The sequence below is a fragment of the Pavona decussata genome, unplaced genomic scaffold (assembly GCF_977016875.1).
Source record: "Pavona decussata unplaced genomic scaffold, jaPavDecu1.1 SCAFFOLD_254, whole genome shotgun sequence".
Classification (NCBI taxonomy): Eukaryota; Metazoa; Cnidaria; class Anthozoa; order Scleractinia; family Agariciidae; genus Pavona; species Pavona decussata.
This window is the reverse complement of record NW_028145657.1, coordinates 65,078-84,725: the sequence shown is the minus strand read 5'-3', so window position 1 is coordinate 84,725 and position 19,648 is coordinate 65,078. Positions and strand designations below refer to the sequence as shown.

The 19,648-nt window shown below is 38.4% G+C and overlaps 2 long non-coding RNA genes across 5 annotated transcripts; one reads left to right on the top strand and one right to left on the bottom strand.

Moving 5' to 3' along the window:
- The first annotated feature begins 562 nt into the window (after nucleotides 1–562).
- On the top strand, nucleotides 563–4,978 carry LOC146456383 (uncharacterized). 3 transcript variants are annotated; one of them, XR_014858759.1, is made up of 6 exons: nucleotides 564–678; nucleotides 1,216–1,322; nucleotides 1,730–1,828; nucleotides 2,566–2,660; nucleotides 3,882–3,935; nucleotides 4,793–4,978. It is a non-coding gene; the product is annotated as an uncharacterized LOC146456383 (long non-coding RNA). The 3 variants fall into 3 exon arrangements; XR_014858758.1 differs by lacking the exon at nucleotides 3,882–3,935; XR_014858760.1 differs by lacking the exons at nucleotides 2,566–2,660; nucleotides 3,882–3,935 and having other exon boundaries at nucleotides 563–678.
- A 6,777-nt stretch (nucleotides 4,979–11,755) lies between these two features.
- Nucleotides 11,756–14,817, bottom strand: LOC146456382 (uncharacterized). 2 transcript variants are annotated; one of them, XR_014858771.1, is made up of 3 exons: nucleotides 13,084–14,817; nucleotides 12,453–12,494; nucleotides 11,756–12,159 (listed from the first exon to the last, which is right to left on the bottom strand). It is a non-coding gene; the product is annotated as an uncharacterized LOC146456382 (long non-coding RNA). The 2 variants fall into 2 exon arrangements; XR_014858770.1 differs by having other exon boundaries at nucleotides 12,453–12,501; nucleotides 13,085–14,817.
- Between the last annotated feature and the right edge of the window lie 4,831 nt (nucleotides 14,818–19,648).

Sequence of the window (19,648 nt, the reverse complement as noted above, 5' to 3'; positions counted from 1 at the left end):
TGTATGGATGTACTCGGGATTGAAGAACCTCAAAATCATTACCGCAACTTTCATAATAGAAAGCCTAGGCTTCATTTCTTTTGCTCTCACGATCGCGTGGCTGTAATTCCCAGAAGGAGGAATTTAAAGGGGAAGTATCACGAAAATTTGATGTCATTTCAAAACCCAGAAATGTTCGTCTGAGAACAGAAACAAAAAATTGTTGTCTAGGCTTGTTATAAATTATCACCCCAGTGCAATAAAACTGTCGATTAGTGCCTCTGGCCAGAGACAGAGTAGGCCGGTATGGATTGAAACTTGAAAAATATTAGGCTAATGTTTTTCAAGTTTTCGTATTTTTGTTTCCAAAATAAGAGAGTACGTGTTGTTCGTGCCATTTCTCTCCTGCCGTTGTTCTAGAATTATATATTTTGTAGCAAAGTGAAGGTCTTATTTCACCATTTTTAACAAAAGAGGTCAAAAACCCCATGATACTTCCCCATGAACACTCGTTTCTTTGTAGTTGGTAATCAAATAAAAACCCAGCAGCGCAACTGAGACGTTCGGAAACGCGCTTCCGGTCCAGTGGAGCGGGAAACACACTTCCGGTCATTATTCCAAGAAACGCGGTTGCTCAGCTCAAGATGGCGGATAACCATGGTAGGACCACAGGCCTGAAGGAATTAAATTTCACTTGAGGTATAAATTAATGTAATTTTATGTTATTTTATTTTTTTGTACTTACACTTGGAAATTTTGGGGGTCTTCGTTTTCGAGTTTTCGGGGTCTTAGGGTCTTAGGGTCTTCGTTTTAGAGGTCTTCGATTTCGAGACACCCAATACAAACTTACTTACACAAAACAGTTCAACTATACTTAAGATCATAGATCATCATGATGTTTCATAAAATATAACAATTAAGAAGGATTAAAAGAATTTGATATTACAAATTTTTCTTACAAATGTCTCAAGACTTTCCTGTCCTAGGTCGATTTTTAATGAGTTCCAAATCTTAACAACCTTGTACGTATTCACATGTACTTCCCCCAAGCACAGTATAAATTAATAGGAATAGAAGATTAATATCATTAATAACGCTTCCTTATTAGCAGTGATCTCACCAGGGTCTCTGGCGAAATCAATACTAATCAGGATACACTTTAAATTAAGGAAGTTGCACGAATGAAGGACAACCACTAGTAAGATTGGAGGTTCATAGTTCCTTTATTCTTTATAGAAAAGACGAAAATGCGTGTTGGAGTGGCCTTGCTCTTGCTGCTTTCTATCACAATGGGGTTTAAAATAAGGGATAATCTTTTGCGCGAGGATGGACAAGAGAACAAGGTAATTTGTGGCGACGATTTTACATCATGCAGCGGATGGCATATCCTCGGCCAACAACTTTTTTCTAGAACAACATTTCCATTTATTTATGCATGTCCTCCTTCAAAACAGGTCCAATCTGGACACCAAAGAAACAGCAAGGTTGCTTCACCTGGATGCCCTTGTTCAAGTGACTGTGGTACTTGCTTCTGCTGCGGTCTTCGGCTTTGAAAAGCAGATAAGACACTAACACGGCTCAGTTACATCCCGCATACTTGGGATAGTTGTTAGTTTCTGTATGAGTATCCAGCAACCCTGAGAAGCCACTGTTTTCTAAGGCTTCGCATGCCATGCGGCTGATATCTCCTCAGCCAACAATTTCAGTTTTGAGAACACCATCCTTCATTTGTTTATGCTTTTTCTTTCAGGTCGAAAGTCCTGCTAAACGGATCAAAAGGAACAGCCCATTTGCTTTTCCTGGATGCCCTTGTTTAAGAGTTTGTGGCAGTTGCCATTGCTGCTTAGCGGTAAGCAGATAATGTGCTAAGTCTGTTCTGAGTAACACACCATATGCTTTTATAGTTAGCTTCTCCATTCCACGTAAGGAGGTCACGTGAATTGGTACCACGTTTAGGATCTTTAGTTCATAGTCCGTTTATTAAGCAAACGAGTGGAAATACTTTCTTTCACATTATAGGGGTCGGAGTTTGCATGTTAACATGTAAACCGTTCTAATTTTCCGTGTTTCAACTGTAAGTGATTAAGTTCATCTTCTTCTTCTTCTTCTTCTTCTTCTTCTTCTTTTTCTTCTTATAATCATCGTCATCATTATTATCAACGCTAACGCTAACACAGCTCAGTTACATCCCGCATACTTGGGATAGTTGTTAGTTTCTGTATGAGTATCCAGCAACCCTGAAAAGCCAGTGTTTTCTAAAGGCTCCGTATGCCACGTGGCTGATATCATCCTCAGCCAACAATTTCAGTTTTCTTCTTCTTCTTCTTCTTCTTCTTCTTCTTCTTCTTCTTCTAATCATCATCATCATCATCATCATGATTATTATTGTTATTAACGCTAATGCTAACACGGCTCAGTTACATCCCGCATACTTGGGATAGTTGTTAGTTTCTGTATGAGTATCCAGCAACCCTGAAAAGCCAGTGTTTTCTAAGGCTCCGTATGCCACGCGGCTGATATCATCCTCAGTCAACAATTTCAGTTTTGAGAACGCCATCCTTCATTTGTTTATGTTTTTTCTTTAAGGATGAAAGTCCTACTAAATGGATCATAAGGAACAGCCCATTTGCCAAGGATGCCCTTGTTTAAACGCTTGTGGCAGTTGCTATTGCTGCTTTGCGGTAAGCAGATAATGTGCTAACTCTGTTCAGTAAATATCTTTTTGGGTAGTTATCTTTTTCTTAAATTCTATCATCTTTTTGTTTATGATTTGAACATTATTTTACGATTGCTTTTGTAATTGAATCGCTTTTGCACTGTAAATATTTGATGAATTGTAAATAAAAGTTTGTTTTCGATTATTGTCGAAAACCAGTATGGTTTTAGAGCTAAGCACAGTATACAGACCATCCAACCCTTTGCATAATTGATAAAATTCAGAAAGCAATTGATGACAGAAGCTATTCTTGTGGTATATTCCTTGATTTTACCAAAGCATTTGACACTGTCCATCATCAGATTTTGATTAAAAAATTAAAGTATTATGGTATTCGAGGCATTGCTAGAGATTGGTTTATTTCCTATCTCAGTGACCGACAACAAGTTGTTACTGTTAATAATGCAACATCCACTAAATGTAATGTAACTTGTGGAATCCTGCAGGGATCGTTACTTGGCCCACTGTTATTTTTATTATATGTAAATGATTGTCACTGCTGCTCAGAAATCTTTGATTTTCATCTTTTTCCTGATGATGCAAATCTTTTTTATAAAAACAAATCTAGAATAGACTTTCTATTCTAGAAACAAACATAAATGCTGAATTAAATAATATTCACATATGGCTCTGTGCTAATAAGCTATAACTTAATATAGAAAAGTCAAATTTTGTAATTTTCCATCCACCTCAGAAGAATTTACAATCTCATGATTTCAATCTGGCTATAAATAACAAGCAACTTAAGCGAGAATTCTCTATAAGGTATCTGGCCATCCTAATTGATTCAAATTTAAACTGGAAGGACCAGGTTGAATAGTATTTGCTAACAAAATTAGAAGAAGCATAGGTATCCTCTCTAAACTTCGATATTATGTTGGCCTAGATATTTATTAAGCTTATATTATGCCCTTATATATCCTGTTTTGACTTATGGAATAATTATTATCTGGGGAAATACCTATAAGACTACTCTTCAGCCAATTTTTATTCTACAGAAAAAAGCAATGCGAATAATTACCTTCTCTAGATTTGATGAACACTCTAGTCCTTTAATTTGTTTAAATCTCTTGAAATTATAAATTTTTTGGACCTAGTTACTTTTTATTTAGCCATGTTTATGTGCAAATGTCACAATCAACTATTACCAACTGTTTTTATTTCTTTTTTCACTAAAATAACACAGATTCATAGCTATAATACAAGGCTTGCTGCAAAACAGTCTTATTATCTCCCAAAAGTAAGAACAAATTATGGAATATTCAATATTAGATTTCAAGGTCCATCAGTGTGGAATTCCATTGATGAAGATTATCTTTTTTGTCTTGATTTAAAAAGAAAATGAAACAGCACTTTATCAAAGATTACTAGACATTTGTACTTCGTTTTTGTAATGCTAAGATAAGAAATAATACTGTTTTGGAATGTAAGAATTATAGTCATTTTAATATACTGGTACTTTACTTAACTCTGTTTATCTTTATTTTTGTGTGTATCTATGTGTGTTTGTTCTTGTGTCCCTGACCTTAACATTTAAATATCTTTTCTTACAGCTGGTTGCCTAGCATTTTTAACTTTTAGGTTATTTCGGGCAGCCAGCACCCCTATCATCTGTTGTATGTATATGTATATATTTTTTTCTATTGTAATAATTATGGGGTGAAATAAAGTATTGTTGTTGTTGTTATTACTATAAATATTGTTATTATTATTATTATTATTATTATTATTATTATTATTTAGTGTTATAACTCTCGATTGTAAGAGTACAGGTTGTAGTGCGAGGGTAAATATCAACTGCGGTGTGTGAAGTGCGGAATGCAAAAAGGGAATGTAGGGTGGGGGGGGGGGGAAGGTGTGCAGAGTGGAGGGGTGTGGGGTACGAAGAGGAGAGATTCGGATGCTGTGTTTCATGAAATTAGAAAGTGACAAACTCTTTCTTCAGTACGTAGCTGACACAGTAATCACCGAACATTTTTGTTTTGAATAGTCAATTTTTTTAACATGTTCTTTTTAACCAGTTTGGAATTTTGACACACCAAAAAAGAACAGTCGTTCATTGAGTAACTGAAATATTTCATTTTTACCATTTTACAGAGCGCAGACATCCAGAAGTAAAAGAAAGATTTAATTCAGGTTCAGGAGTTTCTTCCTCTGAAATGGCTCTGCAGAGAAATCAGCTGAAGTAATCATTTAATGTGTTCATGGCTAGCTCTTAAAATGGGAAGTTTAGTGTTACAGAGAAATTTAAGAAAACTTAAATAAAGGTTGCTTTAGAAACTGTTTAAATGGTCATTTTAGTTTGTTGACTTTATTCTCATTTGATACGCGTGTTATATTTGTAAGACATTCAAGCCTATACGAGCCACGTGTCAATAGGTTAAAACTTTCCCAGCCGTCAAGCTCTAATTTTTGGTAAAATGATGCCTGATTCAACTAATGAGGTAGTTATCCTGATAGTAATTGAGGTATTGAAGACTCCTGACCAATAAAGAGATTTAGGTGGAATTCGAACCCACGACCTTCGGATTATTATATTAGTCTAATGTACAATAAATCTCAAACCGGACCTCACTTATTACAAAGTTCCAGATCTGGTACTGAAAGTTGCTTGGTGTTGACTTTTATAACAAGACAGGAGTAAGTGTTTTTCGGCGCACTTACGCCGCGCGGGACAAGTTTGTGCAATACACTTGAGCTTCTTTGTGGTACACGGCTTACTCGTCTTAGACACGTGTCCAAAGGCCGCTTTCATTGAAAATAAACTAAGCAACGAAAAAGCTTTCATGGCGGTCTCGTGAATTCTGTTTCAAACCAGAGAAGTAGAACATTTGCTGACCAACTGTTTCAGCATGTTCTCTACTATAAAAAAGTATTGTACTTAATTGTGAAGTACCACTAGACCGGCCTTTTCTTTATCTTATGGGACCAGGTGAGGGAGGGGGGGGGGGGGGGTGGACAGATTCCAAAGACGTTTCCGTTGAGGTTCACATCTGGAAGTGATGACGTCACTATTTAGATTCACCATCTTAGATTTCTTAACCTGAGAAAACCACAAAAATCGACCAAACTGTAATCAAAATAAAAAAAGAAAGAAAATGACACAACAACATGGAATTTACTGTAAGAAAGTTAATTTTTGTACATTGAAAATCTGCCTGTCAGAAATTGATTGCCAAATAACATCAAATTCAGTGAACCTTGACCTACAGTAGCAAATTGTTCCCAAATAAATTTGTTAAAAAGTCACGACGTTTCGTGTCTTTTGCGCAAATATTAAAAAATTAATAAACGTTGAAAGTCGACTCGAGCAGAATTTGCCCCTCAGTGGTGAGATGGGGATCAGATCGCATAAAAAGTCGTGAAATCAGCCGTAGTTGCAAAGGAAGTGAATTAACTCTTAAATAAGCTGGTAAATCGCCTCAAAAATGACCTAAAATGTTTTTCGAGTAAGTTTTTCCCATCATCATTTGCGATAATTGAAAAGACGATGAGTAGTATTCTAAAATATCGAAATAAGTGCGCGCGCACTTACGCGTTCTAATTTCCACGTCAACTTGATTTTGTTTGTGATTCAATAAAACGTTATCGTTTTCTCTCCTTTACAAAGTTGTAAGCTGCGAAGAAGCTGCAAGATGGGAAGTTGGTGTTCCTCTTGTACTAAAACAAAAGACAGCGACTGCTCGTTAGCGCAGGAGAAGACGTTAACACAGGAAAATTCATTGACACAGGAAAAAGGAAAGAAAAGAAATAAGAAAGGAAAACGTAATAACCGTAGGTGCAAGACCAAAGCTTCAAGAAAAAACAAAGCGCTCTCAGTTCTGACAGAAAAACTCTCCATAACTTCAGTTGGCTCAACCGATAATGCTAATGCGAAGAGTGAATGCTTAAGCGATCGAATTTCTTCAAGCGTTGATTTGACTGTAGTTGGTCACGCTGTTCCAATTCTACAAAAACCGACTACGCCCGAGAGAGAGCCTGGTAACTCAGATGCAAGGATAATGGTCATACAGCCGCCCTCCACGAGCACGCATTCCTCGGAAGAAACGTTTCCAGGTGGACGCTTCAAGAGACCTATTACCGGAAGCGAATCTAAGGCCTCGGTATCATCACAAGCTGGAGTGGAAGAACCTCAGAGCAACGGCCAGCCAAGGGTACCTGGACATGATGAAGAATCTGGCTCCGTTCCTTCTCAGCCACAGGAAGTTCCTGGGCGAAGCGGCCAATTTCAGCTCCTGGAATTGCTCAAGATACGTCTTGACATGGCCGCTAACAATATGGAGATCAACAGATTGATGGCTAACGTAGAACGAGCATTGGACAGAACAGCGCGAGCCCGTGAGTTGGGATTCCGACGAATACTGGCAGCCCGGGCGTCAAGACGCGTTCAACCTTCACTGAATGTCCAAGAGGAGTCTGCTGTTTACGAAAAGGAAGGTGGAAACGACGACGATGAGGAGCTTACAGACGGAGAGGATACTGGTACTGAATCGTTTGTTGATGAAGAGGAGGCTGGCGCCGACAAAGAGGAGACTGATTGCTACGAAGATTATACTGAGGAAGACAATTACAGCGACGAGGAAAGTGAAACACCTCCTCCTCTCCGGCCAAGGATCTGCTGGCAATAAAGAGTTCTATGTTGACAGTACTTACGCACCAGGATATTAACAGTTGGCCTTTGAAAATACGAAAAAGTCGCAAAAATTTCATTAGGTTTAAGAAGAATTTGGTGGATACTGGCACGTGAAGTGGTTGATTATTGGACCAGTTGCTGGTATTGGGAAGTGGTTAAGGGTAATTAAAGACCCGTGAAAAACAAGATAGAAAATATGCAAAGATTATTTTCCATTTCATTAAAGTACGCATCCTCCTTTTCTAAGGATGTAGAAATAAGGAAGAAAGTTGAATCATTAGAAAATTGAAATAAAGAAACAGTAGTGGATCTCAGGGAAAGTCCAAGGGGTCTTCTGGTCTCTACAATTGATTTTTAAAGGAAAATAAGATCTAGAAGAACAAAGGTTTGTGTTACTCTAACAAAACATTTAAACTTCGGCGGCCCAAATTATACAAAGTTGTGGATCCACCACTTCCAGATCTCCGACAGAATCAGCAACTATATTCTCTCGATTCGGTCGAGAAAATTGTCGCTTGTTTTAGCAATGTCATTTAAACTTCGAAACTCATATCTGCTAGAGGGAGTCGATGCGTACAAGTCTGACTCATTCCATTGTCAACAATTAGACGACGTAGAAAAAGGATAGCAACAGACAAGAGAGGATGAACGATTGAACAGACGAATATAAACATCACAACCTCGGCACGAATTTTGATATTTTTATCTCACTGAGTTCAAATCCCTTTGGTCATTGAAATCTACATTTCATTGGCTTTCTAATCACGCATGTAGCCAAGAGATTCTTTAAAAGAAAGGCTAGAAACAAATCTAAACTTTTTCATGCAAGAGTGTTACATTACATTTGAATTGAAGCCGCGATTGAGCAGATGAGTATAAAGATCACAACCGCGGCACGAAAATTTTGATATTTTTATCACAGTGAGTTTAAAATCTCTTCCGACATTCAAATCTACATTCTATTAGCTTTCAAATCACGTGTATTTCTTAGAGATTCGTTGGAAGTTACGCGAGAAACAATTTCTTTTATGGAAGTGTATGATTGTGATTAGCCGTTGTACAATTGAAAACGGTGAAAGACACGTAACGCGCGAGGTAACATTATCCGCGAGAAAATCGATACCTTCTAAAAATAACTTCAGAGGGATTACGATGGGGATAGGGCCTATATGGGGGATTACCTCTCTTACCTTCATCCTCTCTTGCAACAGAACAATACTTTTTGTAATATCAGTAGAGTGGTTTCCGATTGAGCGTTAAAAGTAATTTCGCTTGTGCTTTGGTTTTGCTTTTCTTTCCTCTATCATTGGTAAGTGGTACAATTCACGCCGCATTCTCAACCAATGGGAAGGGAAACCAAAATCAATCGTGTTTTGGTCGCACACGAAAACGCGCTTGAAGCCGGTGAAATGTATTGCTTCGAATTCTGATTGATTCATCGTCTGATGTGATTTAAAAAAATTATTGCTTTGGTTTGGTTTTACAACACTCAATCGAAAAGCTGCTTTATAACTTTTTTAAAACATGTAATCTTCTACATCAGAGGGAAATAAAATGTAGTCAAATCGAAAGTAAAGTGCTGCATTTTCTTTTTAGCTCTGGCCAAACAGAGTCATAAAACGTTTGAAGTAAACACAAGTCCTCTAGCTTGAGTGGGAGCTCAGTACAGCTGGAAATGGCGTTTGCTTGGCAAGCTAATAGTCCCCAAACCGTGTTAATTCGTGGCTTGCCAACTAAGAACTTTCGTGTGCTTGTAAGGACTATGTCTCTCCTTTTTCCCATGCATTGAGTCCTTACAAATAAAGCCTTGACAAGCTTCTGCTTCTTAAGAATTGCAGTCATTAGCATGAGACAGGATTGTTGCGTGTGTAAGCTTATTTAGTAGTTAGATAACAATGAGCGGAAGACTGGACTGAATCTGGGATCAAGGGGAGGTACTCAATATAAACGTTTCGTACAGGGAGCTTCAACCCCTTATCCTTCACATCATAACAACTATTTTACGAAGATGGTACACCTCAGTTCCACATATATGAACCAAGAGTGTAGCCCTTCCTTGTGCCTCTGAGATATGCCAAACAGAGAAGAATATCCTCTACGTTACTTTTACATTCGGACAATTGACATGACACTAGCTTTGCGCTATAATTTCTGACAGGAAATTCAGCTCAGTTTTTTCTACTTTGTCTAACGCTTGGATTGAATTACTACCGGTTCCGGTTCGCTGTCTAATCTTGCAACCGTTTCCAACACTTAAATTTCAAATTTCGCTACCCTTTCGCATACCATATAGGTGAAAAGGAAGCCCTTTTTTAAGGGGAAGGGGCGGGGAACCAATCCGCATAACCCGGTATATGTGGTCTCCCCCTCCCGCCCCATCCCTGGGTCACTAGCTAAGGGAACGGGATCAACAGTGTCACTGAACTCAATTGTCTTTTGATCGCCTTAGTTTCCGTTCTATTGGCTTGACACGCAATGCAATCGTTTCTTCCTAGGTTTAGGATGGATCTCACTGATCGATTATGTCTCGTTTTTGAACCTCCTGTTTACAGGACTAGATTTTCCCATAAAAAGATTTGATGCATTTTTAGCTAAGCTTTTGCCGTAAAATGTAGTTAATGTTATTGAAGGTCTAAGCATGCGTCTTGTGACTATTTATGTATTTTTGATGTTTTAGTTTAAATACAAAGAAAGAAAAAGGAAATATTATTAAAAATAAAAATATACAAATAACATTGCACGGATCGGATCAGATTGCTTGCTGAGCTTAGGTTTATGCCTTTTATGCTGAAACAGAGGAGTTATGTTCGATCGTACAAGACACGTGTCACTTTGTTAATTCCAAAACATATTTACTTTGTACAATAAAGATTGCGAAAATGATATCTTCCTAAATTGTAAAAGTTTTCTGTTTCCATTTCCTTCTATATTTCTCGTATGTACCGTTCTTGCCTATACCACGGACCAAAGTACAATCAAGTTTTCTATGGTATTTTCCTAAAGCCTTGTAACTTGTTACTCCTCACGGCTTGAACTGTCACCAAGTCAGTTGTCTCGCACATAGTTTGCCGATCTGATCGTAAATCGGTAACACATTTTACAGGTGTTGTTTTGGCATCGCACACTTGTTCTTTGATTCTGGGGCCTTCTGAGCCTACTATGACAGTATATTCACGGAAAGTTGCCTGCGAAAGTGAGTCTGGGTACAGTGTAGCAGAGAGAAAGTCTCCTTGAAGCGTTCGTCTTCCAGATATGATGGAAATAGTTGCGAGGTGGATGTTTAAACATCGTTTTCGACAGTAACCCTTAAAAAATTAGGAAACACTCTGGCCAACGGCAAGAAGCTTGGGTACGATCATATGCATATTTTTTGCTTTTCGATTTTACTGAAATTCATGAGTAACTGCTTCAGTGATAATTAAGTGCCCCAGAAAACCTTTCCACTCTAAGAAAGGATTGCTCTCCCGCTCGAACATTGATCAAGACATACACTGATTAGTGGAAAAAAGTACCTTATTGGTCCTAATTTTCGCGTCGCTTTAATTTCGCGATTTAAAAAAATCGCGAACTTAAGAAGTTCGCTGGGATTTCATCAGATCCTGTGGCTTTTGTGACATCGAGCGCTTCGAGCACGGATTGGACTTCGCTAACCGTGAGCGTTAATCCGACATATCAGGAGAAGCTGGTGCATTGGCAGCGCTTCCAGATCAAGGGACTGGGTGTCATGGGCTAAAACTGATGCGACGTAGCAGTTCAATAGATTGGCTATTTCTCGGGGATTTTCAGCTGAAGATCTAAACGGCGCACGATTGCCTGGGTTAGTGGATGCACTGGTGTCGAGACTCGATCAGGAATTGTATGCGATTTGGAATTCAGCTTCAACATCGACAATAAAACACTTTGGGTTTGTGTTGAGGTCGGACTCGACGGAACCAAGAAATGCATCACGGGTGTAAAACCTCGCATTGCAACTCTTAGCTGTCCAAGATCAAGGGATCAAGGGCCTGTTTGACAAGAAATTCCTTCGCGAATCTGGAGAGATTTTCGGAAAAATGTCAAGGAAACAAGAAATGATTGCGGTACAGTAGAACTCGAAATTTGAAATCTTTTCCGAGAATGTCGCCAAGAAATTGGGAGGATATTCCAAACTTCCGGAAGAGGTTAATTTTATTGGACATAAATGAATGAAGAGTTCCATGTGCATTTAACGGCCTTTCCGAGTAGAAGAAAAGCGCTGGTCATGTATTTGTAATTTTGTATGTTCAGTGTGAAATATTCATTTTGTGAGTGCGCGTGCACATACGATGAATTCTTATTCTATAAGTTGTCACGTAGAACTTACAAGAGCCTGAACCCAAGATAACAAATTTATTTATTGATCATTACAAAATAAAATAAATTATTGAAAGTTATTGAGAGAGCCGTTTTTGCGTCTTTGTTTTCTTGAAAAAAATCAGTACTCAGATAAGAAAAGTGCAAAAAAATTCGGACCTTTGATACTAACTCAAAACTACTCAATTTGCTTAGAAAACAGTGAGCAGTAGATATAAGCCAAACATGGCCACGTGGTATTTCTGCTATTTTCCGTAAACTTAATTTTAAATCTCACTATTGGTTCAAAAATTAACAGATATATTTGAACGGCAAGTTGCAATCTTGCTCTGAAATTGCTCCGATTGTCATTTCAGTTCGCGACAGAAATAAAAGTAAAGTAGGGCAAGGAAAAGAAATCTCAGATTATTTGTTAATTTTGGATTCGTTCCTTTTTCTGTCTCATAACAATCCACTGAAAATCCCAGCAAAGGCGTCTTGATCCTCATGTTCTTGCTCACTGTTACAAAAATAAAAGAATAAGCAGCACCGATAAAAAGGCGTGGGAAGTTTCACGCTTTCACACTATACGAGGTTTCAGAAGTTCTATCAAGCACGCGAAAGAGTGTTTCATTCCATTTCCAAACACCTCGAAAGTGGATAAAAAAAGAAAAACTCGGCTCGGCCTCGTTTTTTGAGCCAACTTCTCAGTGTTTGCAAATGGGGTGAAACACTTTTCCTCGTGTTGATATATTACTTTAAAAACTACTCTAGGGCTGGAGGTGTTGCTTGTGATGCTGACTTTTCACCTACCTCTTGAACGATTTGGAACAGAAGAAAGAAGAAGGAAAATCACTGAAACGAAGAAAATAAGAACTCAAATAAATAGTGACTGTCATTATTCATAGGATAAAGCACTACTAGATTATTACTGGCAAAGTAAGAGTATATAAATTTCAAGGAGTTCCTTTTATTTTTAGGGATATCTTAGCGAGAAGAGCAGGAGACTTTGACGCACTTAACGTAAGTGTCAACGGAATCTTACACGGAGTGAAAACTGGGAATTCTATCCATGTTTAATTGGAATAAGTATTTTTTCAGGGAGCAGAAAAATCGGGAGAAAACCTCCCAAAAAAAGGACGAGGGGAAAAAAACAAACCAAATCTATATATCAACTAATTGAGAGTGGGTTCGATTGACCCTATTCCGGAATAGGAATACATACAATGACTACTAGAAATCTCAACTATTCCTATTCCGAAGTGCGGTCAATCGAACGCAACCTAGGACAGCGAGTCCAACAATCGATTACAGGCCACTTGTTTGCGAGGAGAGTGCTCTCACCGCTGGCCAATCTATACCATCCTGCTCAACTATAAGCCCTTTAAAACAAGAGGGGCTGCATGGAATGTAGTCTACTTAAGCTTTACATCGACCAAATTACCTCTGTGGCGATCCATCTGTACTGAAATCCACATCAACTACAGGAGCGCTGTTTACTTTCAAGCAAATTCTATTTTCATCTTTTCTGTCTTGCATCACCAATAGATCCAAGCTGGTAGAGCTTATCCCACCTCTAACGTCCGTGGGAACTTGCTCTTTCTAGCTTATACTGGAATTAATCTCTGAAATGTTTTGGCATTATCCGGGAAAATGCCCCAGTTTTCGCTCTCAAATTCATCCAATAGAAACTCCTTTGTAACTGAACTCCCTCTGTCGTACAGATGACCGGTTAGTAATAGAAAGTCTTAGTAAGTCTTAGTAATTATTACGTTTGGAAGAATTACTAACCCCTAAACGTAAGAAAACTAACCCCCAAAAGTAAGAATCGCTAACCCCCAAACGTAATAAAGCTAATCCCCAAACGTAAGACTTACTAACCCCCAAACGTAGCAAAACTAACCCCAAAATGTAAGAATCCTCAACCCCCAAACGTAAGAAAACTAACCCCCAAACGTACGAATTACTAATCCCCGATCGTAAGAAAACTAACCCCCAAAGGTAAGAATCCTTAAATGCGAAAAGTAAGAAAACTAACCCCCAAACGTAAGAATTACTAACCCCCAAAAGTAAATAAGCTAACCCCCAAACGTAGGAATCCTTAACCGCCAAACATAAGAAAACTAACCCCCAAAAGTAAAAAAACCAACCCCCAAACGTAAGAAAACTAACCCCCAAACGTAAGAATCCTTAACCCCCAAACGTAAGAAAACTCACCCCCAAGGGTAAGAATTACTAACTCCCAAACGTAAGAAAACTAACCCCGAAACGTAAGAATTACTAACCCGAAAACTAAGAAAACTAACCCCAAAACGTAAGAATCCTTAACCGCCAAACCTAAGAAAACTAACCCCCAAATATAAGAATTACTATCCCGCAAACGTAAGAAAACTAACCCAGAAACGTAAGAATTACTAACCCCCAAAACTAAAAAAACTAACCTCAACACGTAAGAATCCTTCACCGCCAAACCTAAGAAAACTAACCCCCAAATGTAAGAATTAGTAACCCACAAACTTAAGAGAACTAACCCCCAAACGCAAGAACCCTTAACCGCCAAACGTAAGAAAACTAACCTCAAAACGTAAGAATTACTAACACCCAAACGTAAGAAAACTAACCCTCAAACGTAAGAGTTAGTAACACCCGAAAGGAAGAAAACTAACGACCAAACGTAAGAATCCTTAACACCCAAACGTAAGAAAGCTTACCCCGAAACGTAAAAATTACTAACCCCCAAACGTAAGAATAATAACCCCCAAACGTAGGATTTACTAACCCACAAATTTAAGAAAACTAACCACCAAACGTAAGAAAACTAACCTCGAAACGTAAGAGTAACTAACCCCCAAAACTAAGAAAACTAACCCCAAAACGTAAGAATCTTTAAACGCCAAACGTAAAAACAGACTCTCAAATGTAAGAATTACTAACCCCCAAACGGAGGAAAACTAACGCCCAAAGGTAAGAATCCTTAAGCCCCAAAAGTAAGAAAACTAACCCCCAAACGTAAAAAAACTAACCCCCAAACCTAGAAATCCTTAACCCCCAAACGTAAGAAAACTAACCCCCAAACGTAAGAATTACTAACCCCCAAACGTAAGAAAACTAACCCCCAAACGTACGAAGTACTAAACCCCAAACGTAAGAAAACTAACCCCATAACGTAAGAATCCTTAACCCCGAAAAGTAATTACTAACCCCAAAACTAAGAAAACTAACCTTAAAACGCATAGGGGAGAATGCTGTGACATTCATTAACTATTCATGATCAGCGAGGCGGAAATACGCGCTCTGAAAAGCCCCGAATAAGAGAAGAAAGGGCGAAAATTGGCCCGGTAGCGTTGATAAAACTCGCTTTCATGCTTTCTAAAACGATTAACCTAAAAACCTACGCGCGGCATTTTGAAGAGGAATGTTGTAACTATATTTTAAGACTAAAATAAAGAAGATTGATTAAGTGGAAGGGCTGTCCTTTTGCACTTGAAAATAAGGGAAAATTGGCCTTCTTTTGTATGGATGCCGTTTTCAAAAGCAAATTTCTAAAAAAGTATACTGATTTTAGAAAACCTACGCACGGTTTAGGAAAAATTGATCTTCTCTTGACAAGAATCTGTTAAAAGTTTTAAAATTGGTCATCGGGAACCACTGTCCTTTTAAGTTTGAAAACTGCTGGTTGGATTCTCGTTTGAAAATGGCGCGTCTTGAGCGAGTGAGCTATTGTTTTAAGCCTTCGACTGAATAACAATGGTTGCCAAGACTAAATAATTACTTATTCATAAAACCATTCAGTCGGAAAATCATTTACAATTGCCGCGCATTTTAAAACCGAGTTTACCAGCTGGTTCATTCAAACAGCCGATCAGATCGCGCAATAACTATAAACATGGAAAACGTCAGTGATCGGGAGCTCTTTTCAGACATTTGTATAACTCGATCGATTGCAAACACGTATCCACTACTTTTAAAAGAAAAGCGAACGGACATTACCATAAATATGGTCTTCAATGCTTCGCCATTTTGTTTAGCAAATATGCGCATGATCACAGTCTAACCACATTGGCCTTTGGTGCTGGCTGGCTCAGGTTGTTTTGGCGGGAACACTGGTTGGTGAATGAGACAGAAGTGACTACTTTATTTTATGAGTGGTTGAAGTTGGATTGAACAAAATATTAAAATTGGGTGTATAAAACACAGTTTAAAAGATTAACGCCAACGTTGAGCTTGATAATCGACCGTTCGGTACCGGAAAGATTGGTGTTCGCTTGGGTTCTATTAGTAAACAATTCGATTGGATTCGCCGAGATCAAATCGAATATCAGGATAACGATCGCTACGTTAGCTGACAGATAATGTTTCCAGCGATTGTGCGTTCGTGTGTATGGCAACTGTCGTTAAATTACCCGCTGTTTTGGTAACACGAAAGTCACAAAGATCCGAAAACAGAATCGAAAGAGTTCTTTATACTTCTTGGTCGCTTCCGCGCGCGCAAACTGCATACAGCAAAATAACGAATTTATTTACAGCACTATAAAATGCGCTTTGTTTCTAGTGTTGGGGTCTTAAGTTCACTTTCGACGTAACGAAAGAGAAAACTTATAATTATACATCGGTGTGCAAATCAGTCGCGGAACAAACGAGAAAACAAAAGTGGGCTGAGTTTATTCAAAGCGGTTTGTGGTCATCGAAACAAAGGGTAACAATAGTGCACTGGTTGCATTGTTTACTTCGCTGCCTACATCAGACAAATGAGCATTACCGCGCGTTCATAACAACCAATGAATACGCTCCTTTTGGGCATCTATGAATAATAACAAGCGTCATGGCAGACCTATATAACTGGAAGTAAATGTCACAAGAACAATAGCCATTCTACGCGATGTAACAATCCTTAACCGCCAAACCTAAGAAAACTAACTCCCAAATGTAAGAATTACTATCCCCCAAACGTAAGAAAACTAACCCCCAAACGTAAAAATCCCTAACCCTCAAATGTAAAAAAAAATAACCTCCAAACGTAACAATTACTAACCCCCAAACGTAAGAAAAGTAACCCCCAAACGTAAAAATTACTAACACCCAAACGTAAGAAAACTAACCCTCAAACGTAAGAATCCTTAACCCTCAAACGTACTAAAACTAACCCCCAAACGTAAGAATTAGTAAACCCCAAGACGTAACAAAACTAACCCCGAAACGTAAGAGTACTTAACCCCCCAACGTAAGAAAACTAACCCCCAAACGTAAGATTTCTTAACCCCGAAACCTACGAAAAGTAAGCCCCAAACGTAAGAATTACTAACCCCCGAACGTAAAAAAATTTACCCCCAAGAGTAAGAAAACTAACCCCCAAATGTAAGAATCCTTAACCCCCTAAATGTAAGAAAACTAACCCCCAAAGGTAAGAATTACTAACTCCCAAACGTAAGAAAACTAGCCCTTAAACGTAAGAAAACTAACCCCGAAACGTAAGAATTACTAACCCCTAAAACTAAGAAAACTAACCCCAAAACGTAAGAATGCTTAACCGCCAAACCTAAGAAAACTAACCCCCAAATATAAGAATTACTATCCCGCAAACGTAAGAAAACTAACCCCGAAACGTAAGAACTACTAACCCCCAAAACTAAAAAAACTAACCTCAACACGTAAGAACCCTTCACCGCCAAACCTAAGAAAACTAACCCCCAAACGTAAGAATTAGTAACCCACGAACTTAAGAGAACTAACCGCCAAACGTAAGAACCCTTAACCGCCAAACGTAAGAAAACTAACCTCAAAACGTAAGAATTACTAACACCCAAACGTAAGAAAACTAACCCTCAAACGTAAGAATCCTTAACCCTCAAACGTACTAAAACTAACCCCCAAACGTAAGAATTACTAACCCCCAAATGTAAGAAAACTAATCCCGAAACGTAAGAGTACTTAACCCCCCAACGTAAGAAAACTAACCCCCAAACGTAAGAGAAACGAATCCCCAAACGTAGGAAAACTAACCCCCAAAGATACGAATCCTTAATCCCCAAACATAAGAAAACTAACCCCCAAACGTAAGAAAACTAACCCCCAAACGTACGAAGTACTAACCCCCAAACGTAAGAAAACTAACCCCCAAACGTAAGAAAACTAACCCCAAAACGTAAGAATCCTTAACCCCGAAAAGTAATTACTAACCTCCAAAACTAAGAAAACTAACCTTAAAACGTAACAATCCTTAAAGTGCCCCTAACCCTTCAATTTGTTTTCGTTTGGTAGATTTCCATATCTGTGAAGAACTCATTTTCGAAAAATTTTTTTAGAAATATTGAATCCTTTTTTTTTTAAGAACGCTAAAAGTTACTGAAATTTTTAAATTTTTGCGCGCTTCAAGACCCGCTGGACAAATTTTTGTCTCGTGGGCTCATTAGGAACGAGCCAACGAGAAGCGTCCGATATTTGACACTTTCTTAGCTGTGACGTAAGAAAAGGACACCAGAAGGATTCAGAAGGAATCTTATGCATGCTGATTCCTTTCTCTACATTTCGAGAGTTGCTACATCCAAAAACCACACATTTTTCAACCATTTTCTCTGTTTACAATTGAAGCATTACCGCGAATCTTTGGATATTTTTGCACGATGTCCTTTTCTTACGTCACGCTCCCCATTTGGCCGAGTGGGGGACTAATGCGAACGATAGGTGAAAGTATCGACAAGACTGCCTTCACTTCTAGCGCTCGTAAAACAAAAAGGATTCAATATTTCTCAACAATTTTTTCGAAAATGAGTTCTTCAAAGATATGGAAACCTACCAAAAGAAAACAAATTGAAGGGTTAGGGGCACTTTAACCGCCAAACCTAAGAAAACTAACTCCCAAATGTAAGAATTACTATCCACCAAACGTAAGGAAACTAACCCCCAAACGTAAGAATCCCTAACCTTCAATCGTAAAAAAAATAACCTCCAAACGTAACAATTACTAATCCCCAATCGTAAGAAACCTAACCCCCAAACGTACGAATTACTAACACCCAAAAATAAAAAAACTAACCCTCAAACACAAGAATCCTTAACCCTCAAAGGTAAGAAAAATTATCTCCAAACGTAAGAATTGCTAACCCCCAAACGTAAGAAAACTAACCCTCAAACGTAAGCATTACTAACACCCAAACGTAAGAAAACTAACCCTCAAACGTAAGAATCCTTAACCCTCAAACGTACTAAAACTAACCCCCAAACGTAAGAATTACTAACCCCCAAATGTAAGAAAACTAATCCCGAAACGTAAGAGTACTTAACCCCCCAACGTAAGAAAACTAACCCCCAAACGTAAGAGAAACGAATCCCCAAACGTAGGAAAACTAACCCCCAAAGATACGAATCCTTAATCCCCAAACATAAGAAAACTAACCCTCAAACGTAAGAAAATTAACCCCCAAACGTAAGAATTCTTAACCCCCAAACGTAAGAAAACTAATCCCCAAACATAAGAATTACTAGCCCCCCAAAGTAAGAAAATTAACCCCCAAACGTAAGAATTTCTGACCGACAAACGTAAAAAAACTAACCCCCAAACATAAGACTCCTTAACCCCCAAACGTAAGAATTACTAACCCCTAAACGTAAAAAAACTAACCCTTAAACGTAAGAATCCTTAACGCCGAAACGTAATTAAACTAACCCCCAAACGTAAGAATTACTAACTCCCAAACGTAAGAAAACTAACCCCCAAACGTAACAATCCCTAACCCTCAATCGTAAAAAAAATAACCTCCAGACGTAACAATTACTAACCCCCAATCGTAAGAAACCTAACCCCCAAACGTAAGAATTACTAACACCCAAACGTAAAAAAACTAACGACCAAACGTAAGAATCCCTAACACCCAAACGTAAGAAAGCTTACCCCGAAACGTAAGAATTACTAACCCCCAAACGTAAGAATAATGACTCCCAAACGTAAGAATTACTAACCCACAAATTTAGGAAAACTAACCCCCAAACGTAAGAGTCCTTAACAACCAAAC